Below are 26,074 nucleotides of genomic sequence, written 5' to 3'. Positions count from 1 at the left end.
AAAGCTTCCCAGAAAAAAAAAATAAGATTAGAAAAATTATCATCACCAAGGCAGTATTACAGGAAATGCTGGAGAGATTTCTTTAAGAAGAAAAACATGTACAGGAATAAATGGTAATAACTACTTTCCTATCAATAAGTATCTCAAATGGAAAAGAATTAAGTGCTTCAACCAAAAGATAGAGTGGCTGAATGCATAAGAAAATAAGCCCCCCTACCTATGCTGCCTACAAGAGACTCATTTCAGATTAAAAGACACACATAGACTAAAAGGAAGGAGATGGAAAAAGACATTGCCTTGGTGAACCCAGAGGGTATTGCACTGAATTAATTGTATCAGATAGAGAAAGATAAATATCACGTTATTTCACGTACATATGGAATCTAAAGAACAAAACAAAGAAAGCGGAAATAAACTCATAGATACAGAGAATATTTTGAGGGATACTAGATAGGAGGAGGGTTGGGGGGAATACAAAAGATAAAGGGATTTAGGCACAAATGGACAGTTGCAGAATAGACATGGAAATGTAGAGTGTAGCATGGGGAAGACGGTTAATAATGCTGTAATAAATATGTAAGTGTGAAGAAGGATACTAGATTTAGTGGGGTGATCACTTTGAGAGTTATGTAGATCTCTGATCACTGTGCTATACAACTGAAACTGGTATATTATTGTATGCCAAGTATAATTGAAAAAAAAATCTCATTGAATCGTACAATTTAAATACAGGCAACTGATTGTCTATTATATTTCAATAAAGCTGGGAAAAAAACTAAAATAGATATTTTTTTGCTCTTGTTTTTATAATAATGAGGTAAATAACAAGTAAGCAGATCACCATGAAGTTTTTTTAAAGAAACGAATCTCCATGTGCATTTTAGGATTTAATGTAGATTCAAACCAATCTTCTCCACCTGCCATATCTACTATCTAATGATCACAGAATGCTTAAGAAAATACCATATAAAAATTTAACCTTGTTTAGTATAATTGTAATGGTTACTGCATTCTAATTCCATGAAAACTAGCCAATGATTATTTTCTACAAAAGAATAAGTCAAAATATGCAATTAACCTGAATATTCCTGGATTAGTTGTGCATGTTAATATTGTGTTTCAGGTGATGTAATTCCAACTATGGTTAATTTTACTTTGTTTATTTTCAGACACATACCTGTACTGGATGCTCATAGAATCTATTGTAATAATGAGTATGTTGATGGCAAAGTTGAGGACAGATAGAAGGTACAGAAACTGACAAAAGTAAAAAAGGAACAGGATTGAGGTGGGAAGAAATGTAATCATGAAAAGGGGAATTTGAACTTGGCACTTGGGAACATACTACACAATTTAACAATTATTATATTTTTATTTTACCTCTTTCAGAGCATTTGTAGTAATTATTTGTTGAATCATTGATTCATCACTTCATTCATTTTTTCACTTATTTATGTGTTAAGCAGTAACTATATGCCAGACACTGTTGTCAGCCCTAGAATTACAAACATCAATTAAACTCCTCATCATTTTGAAGTTCACATTAAACCTGAAGAAATGGTAAATGGGTAATTATAGTTCAATGTACTAAGTGCTAAGAGAGGTAAATGGACAGAGCTACAGGTGAGCAGGGGATTGAGGTCTTTATTCTGCTTAAGGAGGAGACTCAGAAAAAACTTTGCTGAAGAGAAACTATTAGAGATATACATGGAGAAATTAATAACAGTTCACTGAGAAGAAAAAGAGGGAAGAGCATTCTGGGCAGAAGAAATTGTGGAAAAGCAGTATAAATGTATAGGTCATATTTTCTGTGGACTGAATGCATGGGAATGGAAGAGAGAAGGGACTAGAAAGGTAGGCTGGGATGAGGATTATTGCTATTTATGCACACAGGTGGTCCTCTGTACTAGACTGTAAGTTCTTGAAGTTCAAGGTCTCATCCTTTTATATTTCCATCTGCTCATTCAATAAGTATCTGAGTAGTCACTAGAAGACAAAGACTACAGCAGATAGACAGTATTACTGAGGTACTGACCTTACCCTGAAAGAACTCATACAATGGTGATAGAGAAAAATGTAAAAGTAAATAGTTGCAGTGTGTGTGATGAAATGAATATCCTTTCTTGTAGGATTTTCTAGTAATTTTATATAACTTTTATACAAATCTAACTTCTCATCTGATAAAAGATGAGGTGGTACCTCAAGATTTTTTATTTCATATAAACTCCCCTGCTCCCTCTAGATTTCCTAATACAGGACCAAGGGTTCAATAAATACTTGTTGATCTTGAATGAAATAAACTAACTACAGGAGGAAGGAGAAAGTGCTGCAATTTACAAAACAGAACTAGGTTGACAAGGCATAAGATAGAGGACCTAGAAAAAGAATGAAGAAATATTATGGCCTAGGTGTCAGGAAGCTGAAGGAAATAGAGTTATTAAAAAACCAGCTTTAGTCTATGGCCATGCTACCCTGAACAAGCCTGATTCGATCTGATCTCGGAAGCTAAGCAGGGTTGGGCCTGGTTAGTACCTGGATGGGAGACCACCTAGGAAGATCAGGTGCTGTAGGCATAAAAAATAAAAAAATAATAAAAAATAAATTAGGGATTGTAAACTGATAAGATTCTTACAATCTGTGAGGTCAACCAAGGGTTATCTAAGCCAAAAAATAAAAATAAATAAATAAAGAACCAGCTTTGAAATTCTGCATTGTTTTTAATATGTTGCTTTTTTGGGTTTGGATTACATTAACCAAAAATATGCTTCTTTAAAATTATCAGTTTCTTGACAATGAAAAGCAAAAAAAAAAGACTTAGGCAAAGGTGAGTTGAGAAAGAGCCTTTATCTCTTCTCTTTAATATAGGACAGTTATGAGGAAGAGGATACTTTAAAAAATTAGTTTGATACCTGTAGGATATTTAGAGGACTGGTGGTAGAAGAATAGCAGTAGCTTTAATAGCATAATTTAAATTAATAAACATAATAGCTTACATTTATTGTGAGCACTAAGTAAAAGTACTTTACATGCATTACTTTTCATTTTCATAATGAATCTATGAAGAAGTACTATCATTATTCTCACTTTAAAGATACAAATATTGAAGCGCAGAGAGATTAGGTAACTTGCCAAAGCCACAGAGCTCGGAAGTGGTAAAAACAGACTTGAACTCTGGCAGTCTGAATTGAGACACCATGATTGGAGAAGGTACAGAGGCTGAGATGAGAGCAATTAAGATCTTATAATAGAAATAAAATAGGTGTGTGTGTGTGTGTGTGTGTGTGTGTGCGCGCGCGCACATGCATGTGTGTACAGGGAAAGGTGGTAACAAAAAGAGACAGAAAATTATCTAAGGCAAACAGTGTCAGGTATCTAGGAATTATGTAATAGGACTTCTCCAGTTGTGGCTTATTAGGTGGTATCTTGTAATAATGACACATTCCCATTCTTCAACATTGTCACATTGTCATAAATCTGATTGTGTCTATACTTGTATCCATCTGTCTGTCTCTCGATCTATCTAATCTAACAAATATGAGCTAAGAAGTTTTAGTTTGCCTTTGAATTTCCAAATCTGAAATGAGCAGATTAATCTTGATTTTGAAAGCCTAAATTCATGGGTATTATTTTTCAAATATCAAATTAAGATATTTTTATTAAAGGTAGAAGACTGGTTCTCATAACCTTTTCTCAACAATTAATTCAGAGACTTAAAAAAGAGTGGCCTTAATTTTTGTCTAAGAGATAGAGAGGTTATGCCATAAGGAAAACACACAAACAAAACCCAGAAAAACAGCTTTCCCAACATAAGTATTTTTTTTATGTTGCTCTTGTTGCTCTTTTACAACATTCCAGATTGTAATGCACTACTAAGTACAGGTAAACTTTTGGGGCTATTAATATGCTAATGAAAGGTTAACTTTAAGTCAGAAACTATTGTTGAAAAGCCACAAAAGTAGGAAAATTTACTTTTTGGTCATTTAAGAACGGGTACGCTCAAGCTCTGATTTTGTCAGTGAAAAAATAAATTTATTATAAAAAAATTAAGAAAGCACAGTGCGATCATACCTCTTTATAGCAATACTGCTAAACATTACACTAAGGGACAATTATTTCATTCTGGTGTTGCAAAAACTAACAGTCTCCGGTACACATATATCTCTGGACAGCTTCACCGAGAGTACGAATAGTGAATTGATGGACTGTGCAAATATTTGTACCACTGCACCTACTCTTCTAAATATGATGAATTACACAAGGCCCTAATACAGCAATTTCATAATGGCTTCAGATATATTTTGGACTTCCTTAATTTCCCAAAAGGTTTATCTTCCCCAGTATTCAATTTCTGATTTTAAGCCAAACAAATAGCGTTTTACACCCTGTTGCCCATCACAATGGCTTGTAAATGCTTTCTCACACCCTCTGGGTATTTACCCAAGGCTGCTAGATCAACCATTATGACTGAATTAAATCAAAAAACTCTTGTGAGTGTGATTTATTCAGCTGTTGAAATGACCATTGGGTGATGGGATAAGAGAGGCAGGAGAGATTTGACAAGTAGAAAACTAAAGGTACCAACAGATGTTAGAATTTTTTTTTATTGATACATCTGTGTCCTGATTTCATATTATATGACAACCATTACTAAAATGTCTCATGTTGTTTCTACTTTTCTCCTCCACCTCACCCCCACTCCATTCCCATGGTATCTTCCACTATGAAAATAGAGATGCATGACTTAGAGAAGTTAAGTAGGAATCTGAGTCACCAGCAATTTTTCAAATTTCCTATAAGAAGACATTCTTTAAGAAGAAAAAAAGAAGTAATTTAAGAATAACGTCCTTAAAGGAGAAATATGCTTTTGAAAATACAAATATTTTTAAAAGGCAGTGCAATATAGCTGCCTACTTTTTTTTATTTATTCCTAGTGGTTTGAAGGTATAACTGAAGATAGCAAGAAAATCTATTTAAAAATTGACTTTAAAATTACTTCACTTTCTTCTCTTCCTCCTCTTCTCTCTCATCATTCTCCATCTTATTACTATTATTACTGTAGGGCTATTTCATGCAATCAGCACATTACAGTTGGTGAAGTGCTTATGTAGATGATACTTCATTTGATCATTCTATATTCATTTAATATTTACTGAGCATCTATACCTTGCCTGACCTAAAGTATACAGTGGTTAAAAAAATACAGTGAGCTTATCATTTTAACAGACTCACAAATATAGAAGACAATTCGGTGATGGACAGAAGGGAGTGGGGTTACAGGGCTGGGAGAATGGGGTGAAGGGTCAAGGAAGTGCAAATCAGTAGTTGATAGATGGTCAAGGGGATGGAGAGCATTTTCAAAGGGAATTTTAAAAACAAGCAAATAAATTTATCATTACAACTTGTGAAAAGCATTCTTAAGAAAAAGAACAGAGTGCTATAAATAGAAAGCACAATAGACCTAGTTTACAACGGGAGGCCAGAGAAAGTCTCTTGGTGTGGACTTGAGCTGACAACAAAGGCTAAGAAGTTTTCGGTTACATGAAAAGTGGGATGAATAATTTTTCAGGTCAGGTGAACAACATGTGCAAAGGCCCTGAGGCAGAAGAAGGCTTGGCCTATTAGAATGGTGTGGAAGAGGCAAAAGATAAAGCTAGACAGGTACCAGAAGCCAGATGTTTCAGGATCTTACAAGTTCATGTAAAAGAGTTTGAACTATATTTCAAGTAGAGTGGAAAGCTAGTGAAAGAAAATTATAGTATCCTATTAACTTTTTATCAATGCTGTCTAGTAAAAATATGTGGCCCGTGTAAATAATTTTAAATTTTCTAGTAGCCGTATTAAAAGATAAAATGAAACAGGTAAAATTAATTTTAATATTGTATTTTGTTTAATTCAAGATTTCCAAAATATTATTTCAAATTGAAGTCAATGTAAGAAATAATTAGTAAGATATTTTATATTTGTAATACTAAATCTTTGAAGTCCAGTGTGTATTTTTTACATTTAGCACACCTCATTTCATATGCCACATGTGGCTAGTGGCTACTATACTGAACAATGCGGGTCTATAAAGTTTACTCTAGCTGCTATAGAGAATAAATTGGAAAAATGGGGGCAAAAGCAAGTATATTAGTTACCTATGGCTGTGGTTACAAATTAGCACAAACTTAGTGTCTTCCAGCAATACAGATTGATTCTCTTACAGCTCTATGGGTCAGAAATCCAACATGGGTCTTGATGGGCTCAAAGCAAGATATAAGTAGGGTTGCATTCCTTCTGGGGGGGCCCAAGGGGAGAATCTGTTTTCTTGGCTTTTCTGCCTTCTGAAAACTGCTTGCATGCCTTGGCTCTTGGTGCCATTGCTCCATCTTCAAAACCAGCTATTTTGGGCTGTATCCCTCTCATGCTTCCATCTCTCTGATTCTCTTTCTTCTGTCTTTTATTTCTCTTATAAGGACTTTGTAATTATAACGGACCCACTTGGACAGTCCAGTATAATCTTCCTATCTTAAGGTCAGCTGATTAGCAACCAAAATTCCATCTACAACATTAATACTCCCATTGCTACATAACCAAACACATTCACATGTTCTAGGGAGTAGAATGTGGACATCTTTGGGGGAAGGTACAATATTCTATCTACCACAGCAAGAAAACATGTCGTTTACATTAAAACAGTTTTTAAACAGTAAATTCAGTGTTTTCTAGAAACAATATAACAAAATATGGAAAAGTACAAAGAAGAAATTAACTACTACACAGTCTTACCACTCGGAAGCATTTTTATTAACATTTATTAAATATCATTCTAGCCATCTATGTATACATATAGAAAGATGGAGAAAAATAACAACAGAAATAGGATCATCTTAGTCTATTTTGCATAAAAAATATTACATTTACTAATTTTACCTGAATTTAACAGACGAAAAATAAACCGAATTAGAATAAATTACTGAACTTCAAATATTGTTTCCTTCACCAGAATAGATATTAATTTCTAAAATATCTCTGTGAGGTTAAAAAAAAGTTTTAAAAATGTTGAGCTTTGAATCATTATGCATTTAAATTTCATGTTTTTCACATTAAATAATATCCTTTAATACTCACATTTTAGAGAAAAAAGAACCTAAATCTAAGAGAGACCAAGCGACTTGCCCTAAATAGAGTACATTATCTGTTTTCCTTAGTACATTCTCTTTTCCATGGTCCATAATTACTGTTTCATTCCTTCTCTTTTCTCCTCAAACCTTCAACACCTGTTCATCTGCAATCCTGGATCCTTGGTTGATAACATTGTCATACTTCATTGAGAAAATGGAAGGAATCAGACAGGAATTCCCAAATATAAATGATAAGAATCTTCCTTCATTTCTATGGCTATGGATAAAAAGCTTCTCCTACTTTAAAGGCCAATATCTATCTCCTTTGCGCAATGGATACCACCACTTTTATTTCTTCGTGAGCTTTGCTCCTACAATTATTCCCTTTATCAACTCTGGCAAAAACGTATCTCTCTCTACTGATTTATTTCCATTAAGAAACATAAAGCTCTACTATCTCCAATCTCGAAACAAAAACTCTCTCTTGACTTAATATGCCCCTTTAGCTACAGTCTAATATCTCTTCTCTCTTTCAAAGCAAAAATTCTTGAGAGAGTTCTGTGAAATAACTGACTTCATTTCATCACTCCACATTCTCTCTTCTATCAACATTAATTGGGCTTCCTTTACCATCATTCAGTGATCTCCATAGTGCCACAACCAATAGCTATTTCTTAGTTATTTTCCTAATTATCTTTCAGCAAGATTTGACATAGCTCCAACTTGAAATGCTTTCTCTCTCTTGTTTTCCCTCTTACCAGTCTCTCCTCATTTTCCTCCTACATCACAGACTCATTTTTCTCTTTGCTAACTCCTCCTTCTCTGTTTAACTTCTATATATCAGAGTGCTAATGTCCTTTAAAATCCTCAAACATGCTGAGCTCATTTTTGCTTTGGGCCCTTATATAACATCAACCTGAAATGTTTTTCCCACTCATCTTCATGTGGCTGACATCTTTGTGGCACTCTGATCTTGGCTTTCTCTTACTATGTAATACATGCCATCTCATCACTCTATATGACTTCATGCATGTTTCTCTGGCACTTACCATGAGCTGATAAATTTTATTTTTTTTTCTTATCCATATATGTTTCTCTCCAAAAGAAAATAATCTCTGTAGGGGCAGGAACCTTATTTATCATTTTTTGTAACACTTGTTCTTAGTGATGCCTAAAACACAGTAGAGTCTCAAAAAATAATTGTTAAATGCAAAGAATTTTTAAGTAATATCTAATCTATAACATTTATCATGAGCCAATGGTAATTCATCCTGAATTTTACAATGCTTTTAACAAATTCATTATACATAGAAATTAATATACTAATTTAGAAGGAAAAATACCCAAAAGTTAATAATAGAACAAGTTGATGAAGGTAAAGATGAATGTCTTGCTTAACATTTAAAGCTATATCCTTTTGGATATACTTAAGCATTTCAAAAGAGAGAAATCTGGGCATAAATCTAGTATCAGCCATAGGAAAAAAAATTGGTATTAGGCTGTGACTTACAATTTTCTGTTATAATACTGTATTTTATGGATAGTGGCATTAAGATCCAGAGAAGAAAAATAATTTGCCTAAGTTCATATAGTAAGTAAGTAGTAGAGGTATATCTAAAATCTAGGCTACATCACTCCTAACTTTTGGACCAAGTTCAAAATAAATACTATACTATGCCATAAAGGGTTCATATAATATTTTATATTCTGAAGCCCCTTAAGTTTTCAGTTGCCTGAACTATTTATTTTTCAGGAGCAAGCCAAACATATCACCATTAACCTTATGTTACCCAATTAAATCAAAGTGAAACCTAGGGGTAAATAAAGAATGTTTGAGTGTTTATATGTTCAGTACAAGTTCTGTACAGATATATTAAAATGCATGTAGATTTTGTTAATTATCTTTTATTATTCCGAAACAGAACAATTTTCACAGCTGTGAAATTTCAAAGATCAAACTAAACACTCCTACAAAAAACTAACATAAATACAACAAATTGTAATGACACTACATAAACCACATATCATTTATTAAAAATAAGTATATCTGTACCTATATCTATATATCACTACATAGAAGAATAAAGTATATACTCCTAGCTCAGAATTTTTTCAAAACAAACTAAAATCTGCTTGTATGGAGAATATATGTTTGTTAATGAATTTTTATCAGTTATGGTAACATACCACCTAGGTGTCTATTTAGCAGCAAATAATATTGTAAAAACTATAGTAAAATATATTAATATGTGTTCATTTCTCCCTATAAACCAAAAGTATCTTCTTTTCCAATGTACAGGTTGGATGCATATTGAGAGCCTTGATTTAACAGGAACAGAAAACTGTACTCAGATGACAAATCATTAGTGCTAAAAACTGTAGGATCCTGGCCTGTATAATTATTTAACAACTTGAATATAAATATGAAAAATATAGAATTGTAAGATCAGGAGCGCCTCTTATCCCTACCAACCACTGTATCTTATTCTCTTTGTTAGGAAAAATAAAATTCCTCTCTCTTTTCCCTGAAGAGTAGAGGGAAAAAAACAGAGAGTAGAAAATTTCAGGAAAGAAAAAAGCACAATCGTGCAGCAATAACAAATTACATATTAGAAATCATCTGCAACAAAAGCAACAAATACTAACATTCTAGTCCATGATGGTGAGAGGAGGTAACCTAGGGGATGGGAAAAGAGATGAGGACATGTCATGACAGTACTCTAATCTAGTTGATCTGTAAGGCTGAGCCTGAGAAATAAAAACATGGTTAACATCAACTAGGAAAATCATCTAAACCAGTCTTGTGCTCTGATAGACAAGAATAAAGCTTACTGTCTGATCTTTTTTCTCTGGTACTTCGTCACTAGGTGGCACATATCTCTGTGGTTGGAAGAACTATGAGGCAGGACAAAAAATTACCTTCTCTATCTTCTGACCGTAATGTCAAAGACTAGCTGAGTGACAGGACACAAGGATCAACCAACAAAGTCTTTGCTGAACATTAGTTTTACAATTGTCACTGCATGAGGCACATTGAGAGAGAGAAACATATGACTATATACCTATCTGTAAGCAGTGTGCTATTAATACTCTATGCAAATATCAGAGTATGCAGCAATATATTTCTGTTTCCTAAAGATAAATTAGTTGGCAAATTATTTCATTAAGAAAGAAGGGAACAAAGAGCTTGACAGCAGTAGAAGAGCAAAACTTTATAGGGTTTTGAAGATTTTGAAAAATTGATAGGGCCAGGATGTGGGGAGAGAAGCAAAACATGCAGACTGAGGTGAGGGATAGCCCAAACCTTATTATTACATCAGATCCTTCTGGGAGTTTCGGCATGAACCATTCCCTGGAAACCTGAAGGTCACAGAGCATGAGTCTCAAATGCTCCCCAAGTCGTTAACATTAAACTAACATGACAAAAACATGATGAATGTGACATATACTCCATGTGAGTTACCTAATGACTTTGTTTTTGTTTTGGTTCTTTATACAGATTCTGTTTATTTCATTAAGTTTCTCTATAAATCACAAGCACCTGCAACCAAATTGCACCAGTAAATCTCATAAAACAGTTTCCCTAAGGCTAGGTTCAAGATGTTAACACAAGAAGAGTTTCTTCACTTCATATAATGATTAGATGGGTCTTTAATTCTTTAGGAAAAGAAATAGTATTTCAAAATTTCTTACACTTGGTGGAGAAGCTCCAGGAATATGGCACTATTTGAATCATTTTAATAAACTACATTTGTACTCATTCTTGGCATTTAGAAAGAAAAATGTTACGTTAACCTCCAACTGTTTCACCAAATCCTCCATCATATATATATATGCATATATATGCATATATATGCATATTTATATATATATGCATTCTTCTCACCTAGTAGAACAGATACTTTGAAATACAGAGTCTAAAAGAAGAACTTAAAACCTTCTGATCATTACATGACTAGGTAAAGTTGGCTGGTATAACAAATGAGGGAAAGAAAAATAAACTCATATAAATAGAACATTTCTCCATGAGTCACACAATGAATCTATTCTTCTCACTATGTTTACAGTATACTTTAACTAATGAAGTCTCTCCTTTAATATGTACGAGATTTTCAAGATTTGTAAAGCTTTGAGTGGAACAGGTAATAAGAGAAAGATAAATAAAATGAGCTAGATATATGAACAGCTTGAGCCTCTGTTATGAGTTTATGAATACCTTAAATTAGGAAGAATTACAGTGGGATTTAGAGCTACTAGGGTACTTTTGCATCTTGAGCTAGTCTTTACACTACTAAGTAGAACAATTTACTGACATCCATTTGTAGGAAATAAAGGCATTTAATTACCTACTACAGTGGGTTAGCATAAAATATTTTGAATGCACCATAATGTGAGCACATAGGTTTTGAGATACGTATTTAGAATTGGAATTATACAAGATTATAATTTTAATCAAAGCCGAAGCAGCCCATGGCTCAGTCACTATCTGTCCTCCAGCAACAAAGACAATGCTGATATTCTCAGTGGCTTTGTTTCATCTTATTTCCATCATATAACTGTATACTTGCCATAATGGAGACAAAAAAGATATGAACAAAAAGAGATTTAAAAATTCACTCAGAAAATAATTATTATAATGCATTCTTACAATCCACCTACCCCTACCTCTTTAAATAGTTATATGTGCTTTAAAAACATGCTAGGAAAGTAAGTGACCCTTATCTTGCTAAAAGTCTTGTCAGTATTCAAAGTTGAGATGTATGTTTACAGAAACTCTGACTTATGATTATTAATAATTTGAAATGAGTATACCTTAGCAGAGTGGTATGCCCTTTTTGAAAAATTCTTATAATTTAATGATAGTGCATTGAGACTTTATTTCTTTGGATAAAATAACTAAAGATTTAAAATTAGATTCTCAGTGAATATTAAGTTATTTTTATATTTTATTTTCATTTTTTCAAGTTTTGCTGACTGTTTCTTTATGAGCTCTTTGAGCAATAGCCCCTAATGTGACATGCCCCACTGAATTAAGTAGTTCACTAATCAATCAATGAATCAATTAATTGATTTTAATGAATTAAACAACTACTTAAAATTATTTAATTTTAGGAGCATTTTTCTTTAAATATCTGTTCAGAAAGCAACAATTTTTTTCCAAGTACCTAAACTCTGCTAGTTACCTTCAGGATGTTTAAAAATATATGCTGATTAATAGAATAATTGGCTTGCTGTGTCCCCTTCAACAGAACATGGGCTATAGTCAGTTTTTTAACAACTCTAAGAATTACAGTGAGTAATTAGAATTCTAGATACTTGGCCAGAAACTTTCCTTAAAAAAGCTAATGATCAGTGGCTGATTGCTGATCTCTATCTGTGAACTTCTCCACGATTTGTCATTGGCATCAAGAGTGGAATCACAGACCTCAGGGCATCCTGGCTCTGAATTGCCTAACAACTGGAAGCAATTATACATAGCCTTATTTTAAAAAGTAGATGAGTTATTATTCCTACAAATCTCTGCTTTTCACATTACTTAAATAATGGTTAGAGGTTCAACATTAAGGACTACAATAGCTAAGGTTACTTTTGGCCTTAGTGATTCAGGATGCTGGAAGCAGACCACAGGGATCGGGAGAAGATGGGGTTGTATGCAGAAGAAGAATAGGGACCCTCTCTTTTAAATAGAGCTGAGAAATTGTGAAGACAATGAGAAGATTGAGAATGATGGATTCTACTCCCAAGTTGGAAAGCTACTGTTTTTGTTGATTGAAACTATAGATAATATGCTCCAGGTGAGCCATAATAGAAGCAGCACACACCCCAAAAGTTGAGAGCACCCTGCCAAGCTCTTTCCCTGGAAACTACACAGCATCTCGGCCTCACACCACCATAGCCCAGAACTGTGTTTAAACCTGAAGTTTGGAGAAGAATGGTGGAGTAAGAGATGACCCTGTATCTCTCCTCTTGAAACAACAATAAGTTGAATATCTAAAACTCAACAAAAAAACATCCAAACTGCACAAAAGCACATCTGAACGTGGGATCTGTGCATAAGAACTACTGCAGGTCAAAACCCTGGGTGTCAGACTGTGGACTTGGAGAAAAAAAAGAAGCTGCCTCTCTCAGCTGAGCTCTCTGTAAAAAAGGGGGAGGGGAGAAGGTGCAGTTAGATCCCTGAACAGACCTGCTTGAGCTCCATGCCACCAGCAGTAGGGCCCAGTCATCAGGGCAAAAGCAGAGAAGCAGGGAAGGCAGAAAAACAACAGTTGCTTTTTACCAGCTGCGGTTGCAAAACCAAAGCTGAGCTAAAGGTCCCATTCCCCAATCCAAAGGGCCCCTACCACATATCCTCCAAGATGGAACACTGTGCAGCCCCAGAGAAATCTGAGCAAACTCTACCAAAACTGTTGCTAACATTGACAGGGACTGAGATTGAGAGTAGCGAGGGTGATTAAATATATGTAAGAAAAAAAGGCAAAATTAAGGCTTTATAAAATGCAGGGATCCAAGAAGCTTAGAAGCAACTTACTGAAAAGCAAAAGAAAAACACCTTCTTTCCAATAGGCTAAAGAGAGACCTTTATATAATAAATCTTCTGTCTGGAAAAAAAAATGCAGAATACACTTACATTAAAGCCCAGGGAGAGAAATGGCCTATTAAACACAATGAACAACCAAGGTGACAAGGTATCTCAAAAAAAAAAAAAGAGAAAAGAGAAAAATCTCCGCAAAATAAGCTTACGGACATAGAAATATGTGACTTAAATGACAGAGAATTCAGGATGGTACTTCTGAAAAAATTCAATGAGATTAGCAATGATTAATACCAATAATTTCAGGATTTGAAAAAAAATAACAACTAGATAAGTAGAATAAGTTCTTTAGCAAAAAGATTGAAACCCTCAAAAAGAATGAAATAGAACTTCTGGAGATTAAAAACAGACTGAAAGGGTTAAAAAATAAAATGGCAAGCATGAGAAATGGAGTCAACCAAATGGAGGAAAGGATCAGTGATATCAAAGACAGAAATCTAGAAAGAAAACAGAAAGAAGAAGAGCAAAACCGAAGAATAAAAAATAATGAACGAGAAATAAAAAAAAAATCTGGTATCATCGGGAGAAGAAACATAAGAATAATGGGCATTATCGAAGGGGAAGAAAAGGAGCAAGGATTAGAAAGCATTTTCAAACAAATAGTTGATGAGAATTTCCCAAATCTAAGGAATAAGCTAGAGCTTGGAATTCAAGAAGTCAACAGAACACCTAATTATATCAACCCAAAAAGGTCTTCACCAAGACACATTGAATTAAAATTATCAAAAAATGAATGACAAAGACAGAATTCTCAGGATGGCCAAGGAAAAGAAGACAGTAACCTATAAAGGAAAACCAATTAAATTATTGTTGAACTTATTAGCACAAACCTTACAAGCCAGAAAAGAGTGGAATTAAATATTCAAACTATTAAGCGAAAGGAAATACCAGCAAAGAATAATGTATTCAGCTAAGCTCTCCTTTACATATGAATGAGAAATAAAGACCATTCTGGACAAACAAAAATTGAGGGAATTCTACACTATGAAGCTTGCACTAAAGGGAATACTGAAAGGGGTCAGCTCACCTAAAACAAAATGACTATATATATAGTTATTTCCTATAGCAAGATAATAATGACCATTCAGCAAACATAAAGACAAATTGAGACAGTAATGACTGAAAAAGGGACAATTTAAAGATCCACATTCACAAAGGGGAATGGAGATAAGGCATGCACAGAAGAAAATGGATGATTGTATGTATGTATGTGTGTGTGTGTGTATATATCCTTTACATATTTGTAATGGTAAACACAGGCAGAAGATTCAGAACTGAAGTATATGACATAAAACAAGAAGGGCCAGAGGGAAAACACACAAACACAACCAAAATAAAGAAAACAGAAACACAAAGACAAGGAAACAATGGAAACACCAAGCTTCCAGAAAGCAAAAGATAAAATGACTATAAGAAGACCTTATATTTCAATAAAACTTTAAATGTAAATAGACTGAACACACCAATAAAAAGGCACAGACTTGTAAACTGGATCCAAAAAGAAAAAAAAAGAATAAACAACCATATTATGATGCCTCCAGGAGACACATCTAAGTTCTAAATATAGATTCAAATATAGACTCAAAGTGAAAGGGTGTAAAATGATATTTCAAGCAAATGGCATTCAGAGAAAAGCAGGAGTAGCAGTACTAATATTGGAAAAAAATAGACTTCAAATAAAAAAAAAGGTAAGGAAAGATACTGAGGGACATTTCATAATGATAAAGGGAATCATGCACCAAGAAGACATAACACTTATTATATCTATGCTACCAATGGGGAAGTCCCAAAATACATAAAGCAATTACTAACAGAACTAAGGGGAGAAACAGATCAAAGCACTATCACATTAGGGGATTTAAAAACCCTATTGTCAGATAAGGATAGATCATCCACACAGAAAATCAATAGGTAAATAACATCCTTAAATGACACATTAGAATAACTGGACATAATTGAAATTGACAGAGCATTCCATCCCAAAACAGTTACTTATACATTCTTCTCTAGTGCACTTGGAACATTTTCAAGGACTGACCACATACTGGGACACAGAGATAGCCTCAACAAATATAAGACAGTTGAAATCATACCAGCCATATTCTCTGATTATAATGCTTTAAAACTAGAGATCAGCTATGAAAAGAAAGCAGGAAGAACTACAAATACATGGAGATTAACAACATATTACTGAAGAATAATTAGATCAGAGAAGAAATAAAAGGAGAGATCAAGAGATAAATAGAAACAAATGATAATGATAGTAAATGATAATGATGTCAAAACTTTTGGACATGGCAAAAGTGTTAATAAAATGAAAATTCATATCATCACAGGCCTAGCTCCAAAAACAAGAATGATCCCAAATAAACAAACTAACACATCATCTTAAAAAATAAAATAAAATAAAAACTAGAAAAGGAAGAACAAATGAAGCCTGAGAGTCAGCAGAATGAAAGGATCAAAATTAGAGTAGAAAAAAAATTAAATTAAAAACAAAAAAATAAACAATAGAAAAAGCAAATGTAACAAAGAGCTGATTCTTTGAGAAGGTTAATAAAATTGACAAACCACTGGCTAGACTCACTAAAGAAAAAAAGACAAAGGGCACAAATAAAATTAGGGATAAAAGAGGGGAAATTACAGCAGACACCAAGGAAATACAAAGGATCATACAAGAAAATAATGAAAAAGTATATAACACCTAATTTAATAACCTATAAGAAATGGACCAGTACTTAGAGTAATACAACTTTCCTAGACTGTATCAACTACGGTAAAATCAAAATAGACAGATCAGCAGTATGGAACTTGAAACGATCATCAAAAACCTACCAAAAAGTAAAAGTTCAGGATCAGATTAATTCACCAGTGAATTTTATCAAACATTCAAAGAAGATTTAATACCTACTCTCCTCAAACTCTTCCAAATAATCAAAAAGGAGACAATATTTCCCAACTCATTTTATGAGGCCAATATTACCCTGATACCAAAGTCTTATAAAGATAACACAAAAAAGGAAACTACAGACCAATATCTCACGTGAATGCAGATGCAAAAATCCTAAATATGATACTAGCAAACCGAATAATCAATGTATTAAAAAGATTATTCAATACAATCAAGTGGGCTTCATCCCAGTGGCACAGGGACCATTCAACATACACAAATTGATTAATCCAATACACCACATAAACAAATTAAAAAATAAGAATCATATAATCATAGCAATAGTTGAAGAAAAAGTCTTCAAAACTATAGTATCCATTTATGATCAAAACACTTAACAAAAGTGATATAGAAGAAAAGTACCTTAACACAATAAAGGTCATATATGACAAACCATCAGCCAAAATTATACCTAAGGGTGAAAAACTAAAAACCTTCCCTCTTAGATCAGGAACAAGGCAAGGCTCTCCACTAATGCCCCTGTTATTCATTATAACATTGGAGATCATAGCAAATGCAATCAGGCAAGAGAAAGATATAAAAGGCATCCAAACAGGAAATGAAGAAGTCAAACTGTCATGATTTGCAGATAATTCTCTATATAGAAAACCTAAAGACTCCGCACGAACACTGCTAGAAACAATAAGCAAATACAGTAAAGTTTCTAAATATAAAAATGAATATTCAAAAATTCATTGGGTTCCTATACTCTAATAATGAAGTGTGAAAGTAAAATAGAAAAAAATAATTTCTTCTGCAATTGCAACAAAAGGAATAAAATACCTAGGACTAAATCTAATGAAACATGCGAAGAACCTATATAATCAAAACTATAAGACCCTATTAAAAGAAATCAAAGAAGATACAAAGAAATAGAAAGATATTCCGTGTTCTTAGATTGGAAGAATCAACATAGTTAAAATAACCATATTACCTAAAGCATTATACAAATTCAATGCAAATCCCATCAAAATCCGATCAGCATTTTATAAAGAAATAGAGCAAAAAATAATAAGCTTTGTATGGAAGTATACAAGACCTTGAAATGCCAAAGTCATCCTGAGAGAAAAGAATGAAGCTGGAGGCATCACTCTGCCTGACTTCAAATTATACTACAAAGCAACAGTAATCAAAACAGCATGGTATTGGCAGCAAAACACACACGGACCAAACACACACAGACCAGTGGAACAAAATCGAGAGTCCAGAAGTAAACTCATATTTTTATGGGCAAATAATTTTTTGACAAAAAAAGCCAAAGTCCTACATTGAAGAAAGGAAATCTTTTTCAATAATGGTTCTGGGAAAACTGGAAAGCCACCTGCAAAAGAATGAAACTAGACTGTTGTCTATCACCACACACCAAAATTAACTCAAAATGGGTTAAGGAACTGAATATAAGTCCTGAAACAATAAAATGCATAGAAGAAAACATAGGAACTTCAAGGACCTTGGACTTAAAGAGGGTTTTATGAATTTGACCTCAAAGGCAAGAGAAGTAAAAGAAAAAATTAATGAATGGGACTACACCAAACTAAAAAGTTTTTGCTCAGCAAAAGAAATTGTTAACAAGGTAAAGAGACAACCATCTGAATGGGAAAATATATTTGCAAGCAACACCTCCGATAAGGGCCTAATATCCAAAATATAGAAAGAATTCATACAATTCAATTATAAAAACCACAACAGAAATAATGCAGTAGAAACATGGGTAGAGGACATGAACAGACACTTCTCCCTAGAGTACTTACAAATGGCTAACAAATATTTGAAAAGATGCTCAACATCTCTAGATATTAGGGAAATGTAAATCAAAACCACAATGAGATACCATCTCATACATGTTAGAATAGCTATAATTAACAGGACAGGTAGTAAGAAATGTTGGAGAAGATGCAGAAAAAAAAAGGAACCCTCATACACTGCTGGTGGGACTGCGAACTGGTATAGCCACTATGGAAAATAGTACAGAGGTTCCTTATAAAACTAAGAATTGATCTCCCACACAATCCAGCAATCCCTTTCCCGAGTATTCACCCCAAAGACTTGAACCCATATTTGAAAAGATATTTGCACACCGATGTTCATAGCACCACTATTCACAGTGACCAGGACATGGAAGCAACCAAAGTGTCCTACGATAGATGATTGTATAAAGAAGTTGTGGTACATATACGCAGTGGAATTTTACTCAGCCATAAGAAGAAATGAAATACTGCCATTCACAACAACATGGTTGGACCTCAAGATAATCATACAAATGAAATAAGCCAGACAGAAAGTTGAAAATCACATGATATCACTTATATGTGGGATATAAACCTAAAAGCAACAAGTGAACAGGACAAACAAACAGAGATTCATCATCATGGGCAATAGACTAGTGGTTACCAGAAGGTAGGGGGAAGGGGGAAGGGGGAAGGAGGGAGGTAGATGGGGTTAAGGGGCTCTAAAATACAGTGACATAAAGAAATCTAACTATGAGAAGTGAACACACAGTGTAAACATATATGCCTTACTGTTAAGGTATATAGTTGAAATTTATTGGATTTCAGTAACCAATGTCATTATATAAATTAATTAAATAAGTAATTTAAAAAATTTAGAAACCTAACAAAGAAGAAAAAAATATCTACAATAATCACTGAGAAAATTATTTTTGTGGTATCACTTTAATGCTGAACACATCCAACAATATCCAGACTTTGTATTTCTAATCTTATGATGAGGCTGCATTTCCTATGAAAATTAAATGCATCATTTGCAAACTATTTAAGGATTATGACTTTCAACCAATATATATTAACATTTTGGAGAATTTAAATATGCTTATTGTTTATAACTATGGATACTATGTTTTTGAGCTTCATAATAGTCAAGAACATGCTAAATTCATCTTTTATTATCTAGTACCTAGTACAATGGGTGCCCCATAACATGTATTCAATACATTAAATGAATAAAGTGTCGATTCATAAATGAGTGACAAGTCAACTTAGGAAAATAACTATCATGACATATCCAATAAAAACAGTTGATGTGATTGTTTTCTTTTCCATGTTTCAAATGGTTGCCCTTGTATCAACAGGAAGAGCATAGGTATCAAAGTATTTCCCTTCATCTATTCCAAGTACTGCTTTGCATATGGTTTAATGGTTCAATATATGTTGGGAATGCAGTATGACTAAAGTACTGGGCTATTAATAGTTAAAGGATTCAGAAGACATTTAATACAAGTCTTTTAAACCAAAAGACATGTATGAAACCAATACAAAAACACAAGCTCAGATGATATATAAGCCATTATAAACAATATATGAATAGCACAAATCAGTGCTATAAAAATTAAAAGGTTACTCTATCTAGACTGAATTAATAAAGAAGTAATCTTGAAGGACATAAGACTTGAACTCTTCCTGAATGACTAACATGATTTGAATGAGTGAAAAGGAGTGGTGATTAGAATACAAGTGGAAAGTTGTTACAAGTACAAAGACTAAGCTTTGCATTTTTGGAAAACAACATAAAGATCAGGTGTATTATAGGATACTTTCCCCATTGCTTTCAGGATAAAGATAAAAGCTTCTTAACATGGCCTTATAAAGTGCCACATGATTTAGCACCTGCCAACTGCTTCAACCTCGTCTCTCCCTTTTACTGTCTCTGATCAAGTCTGGCAGGGCACTGTTCTCACTTCCTGGAACATTTTGTTTTGTTTTTACTTAGGTAATGATAAGTCATCTTTCAGATCTCAGATTAAGTATCACTTTTTTCTTGATTAGGTCATCTATAGTGTCTGAAACATAATAGGTGCTCATAAATAAATGGAGTTGGATAATTAAAATAAGGTCAGATAAATGAAGGCCTTTACAGTAGGCAAACAAATTTGGCTATGCTGAAACATCGCACATTCATTCATCTAACAAATATATATTGAATATTTATTGTACACTAGACATTTTACCAGGTACAAAAGATACAGAAATGGAAGATACTTCTTGCCTGTGGTCTATTCACTAAGTGGGAGACAGACAAAAATCATAGGCAGTTACAGTGTAGGGTTATCAGTGCTATAACGGACAGAAATATAATGCTTTTGGGGCATTAAGGAAGACACTTCTAAAAAGGATAGTGATAATAATGGGAAACTGCCTGGTAGGTACAGGTAATATTTAAATAGATTTTTGACCTTTATTCTACTTATAATATAAGAACAAACACAAAAAGTAACCAGTAAAGTGACATTTGTGTATAGGAACAGAATGTCTTAAAGTTTATTGAATGAAAAAAAAAACAGAGAAATAAAAATGGCTCAAAGAATTGGAACCCAGAGTGCTAGTGGTGCCAAAGAGGGCAGAGGAATTAAGAAGATGAGTTTCTCAGAGTTCTATTCTTGTGGTCTCTTTAAAGGTATTTCTGAAGATTATACAAATTACCTCATTACTTTTCTGAATTTGTGTTCAGTATGCATGTGAACTATAATGAGCATCTGCTCCACAGATATAACCTTGTCTCCAGACTTAGACAAGAGCCCATTTTCTAAATATAGCATTGACAGGGATATTCTCAAGGAGGAGGTAGAGGACAATATGTTTTTTTTTCTGTAAACTTTCAAGTCAACAAGTAAAGATTGTATTTCTATTGTTTCCCTTGCATTGTGTTAGGCACTATGGAGAATGACAGGGGAAGAAGATCAGTCTTTCCCTAGAGGAAGATTAATGTTCTCTTTATAATAGCATTATATCTCACCCTCTAGTTGCTGCAAAAGGCACTGAAGTAAAAATAGACTTCTTATATTTATAATGTATTTAATTCATAGGCAACTATTAAAAAACTTGGAGCAAATATAGAAGGGTTAAAAAACAAACATCCGAATCTCCTCAAAGCATATTATTTCAGTTCCAAGGAATTTCCTAAATTTAGCCATTGAGCCTCACTTTGAAATAAATATAGCAAATTACTACTTTGGAGATTGGGCTCTTGGGCATCTCTGCTTCTATTTCAAATGGTCATTCCTAATCACAAACATGAAAAAAATAAAGTATATCTTTGGATCAGATTTTTCTCTTAGGACAAAAATAACCATCCTGCTTCAACCTATATATAACATTCTTTCTTTTACTGTGAAATCTACTTATATCTTTCAGCAAATGACAAGTCGCCAAAGTCAAAACAAAGTCTATTGGGAGAGGTAAGTTATTCATTTGCTTTTCTGAATCATCAAAAAGCTTCTCTGAAGCTCTTTCCAGACCAAAAAGATATGAAACAAGGGTTACTTTCTATCGAAAGAACAGAGCGGGATACTGGAAATAAGAAGTCCCTGAGATTGGACAATTTGGAATCGGGCCTGGTAGAAAGATTAAGAATTGAAATGGTGTACATTAAGTATCTGCAGGATATTGGAACATGATCCTTCAAGTCAACCCAATTCTATTCATGATAGCTCAATTGAGAGGCAAACAGTAAGCCAAGGGCAATATAATTAGTACTTCCCTTAGTATAAAAGATCTAGTCACAATTCAGCTTCTCTTTTCTCAGAAAGAGAAACTTTGGACATGGATGAAATCTTCTTGAGAGACTGAATATAGTGACAACATGAAGTGAGGATGTACTATAGGGGGAAAACCAACAAAGAAAAAGCAGGGGATAGAGGAAGTATTAAAAAAAGGGAGAAAAAGAGTGGCATAGATGATAGAGGCTCTGTTCATCTCTCTGGTGAGCAAAGCAAAGTTGTGACTGAAAAAAGGAGCAAACAGCAAGGAGAATTGCCTGGGATTTAGATGAATAAGCCACAAACTAGGGGGAAATCTAAGAAATCACCCTGCAATGGCAGAAGGTAGGACGTGGCAAGGACGTGAGGCTGCGCGGCCCGGAGTGGCTGAGTGGGACAAAAGCTGTGGCAGCGGCAGCAGCAACCAACACCTGTGGATGACTCTTACAGGGGCAATGTCCAGAACTGGACATACACGGTGATGGAACTGCTTGCTCTGAGCACCAGCGCTGGTTTGGCTGCACGGGGTGGGGCACCAGAGACTTAGAGGGGGACACTGAGTTGTTAGAGTGAAGGCTGAGGCGAGACTCATTCTGTACAGAAGTGCCAGGCAGTATCCATTGTTCCTCTGTTGAGTGCTCCCCCCTTGCAGTGTGCAGACTCAGTACTGCCATGGCTGAGATGTCATCAAACTGGATAACAGAGCGTTGCTCCACCCAGAGGATTCCCTGAAACTCTGCCTCCCCCAATTTGCAGCCCCACCCACGCCACATCCAGGTGTGTCCTCCCTTAGTCAGGCGCCCCTTGCTGAGCAGTGCCTAGACTAACACTGGTGGCAGCTGGCCTCAGTTTCTGGTGTGGCCTTTTGAGGCAACTATAAGCACAGCATCTGTGGATTGCTTGCTGAATCTTAATAGGTGGCCCCAGAGAGGCACAGAGTGGGGATAAATTTGGCTTGCAGCTGAACCCTTCTCAGGACTATGCAACTGGACACCTACCACACAAAGCCACAGTAATAAGACTAGGAGATTTATGATATTTGTTTAGTGCATAGAAATAGAAAGGCAGCAAAAATGGGAAGACAAAGAAGCAGAAAGCATATGAGAGAACAGAACAGAGATCCAGAAATAATGGAGTTAAGCAATCTAACAGATACAGAGTTCAAAACACTGGTTATGAAGATGATCAACGAACTTAGAGTATGAGTAGATGAATTCAGTGAGAACTTTAACAAAGAGATTAAAAAAACATAAAAATGGAAAAGGAAATTTAAAAATGGAACCAGTAAAAAATGAAGAACTCATTATCTGAGATGAAAACTATATTAAAGGGAATAAACAGAGTGGATAAAGAAGAGGATTGAACCACCAATATAGAGGCAGGGGGAGCCAAGGAAGTTCAATCAGAATGGTAAGACAAAAGAAGCCAAGACTATAATAATTTAAGGAGCCTATGGGACACTATTAAAGGTAAACATATCCATTTCATAGGGGCTCTAGAAGGAAAACAAGAAATTGAAGAGCTATTTGAAGAAATAATGATAGAAAACATCCCTAACCTGTTGAGGGAAACAGACATAAAACCCCAAGAAGCTCAGAGAGCTCCAAAAACCAGGAACCCAAAGAGGCCCACACAAAGACACATCATAATTAAAATGACAAAGGGTAAATACAAAGAGAGAATCTTAAAAGCAACAAGAAAAAAGCAGTTAGTTACCTACTACAGGGCACCCATAAGACTAGCATCTGACTTGTCAAAAGAAACCATGCAGGACACAATGGCTTGGCACAAAATATCCAATGTGATGAAAACCCAGGATCTGCAAACAAGAATACTTTATCCACCAAAGCTATCATTTAGAGTTGAAAAACAGATAAAGAGCTTCCCAGACAAAAAGAAGCTAAAGAAATTTATCATCACCATGGCAGAATTACAGGAAATGTTGGAGGAACTTCTTTAAGAAGAAAAAACATGTACCAAAAACAGGAATAAGGAATGGTAATAATTACTTTCCTATCAACAAGTACCTCAAATGGAAAAAAATTAAGTACTCAACCAAAAGATAGAGTGGCTGAATGCATAAGAAAATAAGACCCTTACCTATGCTGTCTACGAGAGATTCACTTGATGAAAAAAGATATTGCCTTGATGAACCTAGAGGGTATTGCATTGAATGATTTGGGTCAGATAAAGACAAATAATTGCATGATTTCATGTACATGTGGAATCTAAAGAACAAAATCAATAACAATAAATAAAGCAGAAATAAACTCATAGATACAGAGAATATTTTGAGGGATACTAGATGGGAGGAAGGTTGGTGGGAAAAAAGACAAAGGATTAAGAGGTACCAATGGATAGCTGCAGAATAGACATGAAGATGTAGAGTGTAGTATGGAGAAGATAGTTAATAATGTTGTAATAAATATGTAAGGGGGAAAGAGGATACTAGATTTAGTGGGGAGATCACTTTGCAAATTATATGGATCTCTAATCCCTATGCTAAACTACTGAAACTGATATATTATTGTATGCCAACTATAACCGGAAAAAAATTATTGAATTTTACAATGTAAACACAAGCAATTAATTGTTTATTATATTTCAAAACAGATGAGGAAAAAGAAATGGTCTTCATTCCTTTAAAAACATTTATTAAGCCTTTCATAGTAAATACTGAAAAAGACTGTCTATTCACTTGAGTTCTCAATTAGGTTGAGAAAGGCATATGTATTAATAAATAATAACAGCACGTTATTCCAAGCTGATACCTACTCCTGTTCCCTGGATTTTATCTCATTATCCTCTGAAGCCTTATTCCATCATGGATCCATTCCATCTCTCTACTCTATTTTCCAGCTTTCCTTCTTAACTCACTCTTTTTCTGTCAGATTGTAAACATACATAATTATCTCAATTAATAAAATAAAATTCCATTGATGCTATGTCTCAGTCTAGCTGTCACTCCCTTTCTCTTTCCTTCTTTTGATATACAAGTTGTATTTAAGGGTTTAACTTAATCTATTCCAATTCACTCATCACTTTACTACTGTATTTTGCTGTCAAAACTTCCCTGAAGGTATAATTACTAAAGACATCAGTGACTCTCTAAATAAAATTAATTAGTTCTTATCTTAGTTGAAGTATCAATGGCATTTGATACTGTTGGCCCCATTGAAATTCTATCTTCCTGCCTCCATAATATAAATTTTCTGGCTCTCTACCTTATTATTTAGCTATTCTTCAATCTCTGAAGGCCTTCCATAAGTACTGGAGTTCTCCACAACTCCACCGTTGGTCCCCTTCTCACCCTGAATGTTCTTCTGAGTTATTTAATGCATTCATACAATGTCTGTTACCACCTAGCACACTGTTAACTCCAAAAGCTTTATTTGTTGGCCATGACCTCTCTCCTGAGGTCCTGGCTCAAATATTCAACTTGAAGGAAAATAAAGAAATAAAAGAAGAGAAAAGAAAAAAGAAAACATTAATTATTCTTACCAAACCATGACCACCATATTTACTTATGTAAAAGTGGAAAATTCTCCAGTAAGCTAGTCACAAAGACAAGACAGGGAGTGATATCTTCAAGTGCCAGCTCCCAAGGGGGGATGGTGGGGAAACACCACTGCCAGGATGCAGATAACAGAACTGTCTACCAGGTCCTGTTTGCTATATGATTTAAGAGTCCCCAAAAACAATATATCTTTGTACCAGATGATAACAGCCAACTTCTGCTTCTATAATCTGCTTGCTTATTTAATGTTTAACCAGGATGTAGTTCTAGGAGATGTCCTATGCAAGGATATACTAATAACTAACTTCTACTTCTGTAAACCTGCTTGCCTGATGTGGTTTTAGGCTTTATAAGCTACCTCCTCTGGAAGCTTGGGGCTGATTCTCTAGTGAGGAGAGTCAGTCACTGGCCAGCTAAT

General features: G+C 34.4%; 1 protein-coding gene and 1 pseudogene across 6 annotated transcripts in view; one reads left to right on the top strand and one right to left on the bottom strand.

The window, feature by feature from the left end:
• Nucleotides 1–26,074, bottom strand: part of IL1RAPL2 (interleukin 1 receptor accessory protein like 2) — a 1,139,149-nt gene that overhangs the window by 389,582 nt on the left and 723,493 nt on the right. The window lies entirely within an intron of this gene.
• On the top strand, nt 2,455–2,573 carry LOC118608073 (annotated as a pseudogene).

The sequence above is a fragment of the Rousettus aegyptiacus genome, unplaced genomic scaffold, assembly GCF_014176215.1.
Source record: "Rousettus aegyptiacus isolate mRouAeg1 unplaced genomic scaffold, mRouAeg1.p scaffold_m13_p_9, whole genome shotgun sequence".
NCBI lineage: Eukaryota > Metazoa > Chordata > Mammalia > Chiroptera > Pteropodidae > Rousettus > Rousettus aegyptiacus.
Note: the sequence above shows the minus strand (reverse complement) of the source record. Positions and strands in the feature narration are given on the sequence as shown.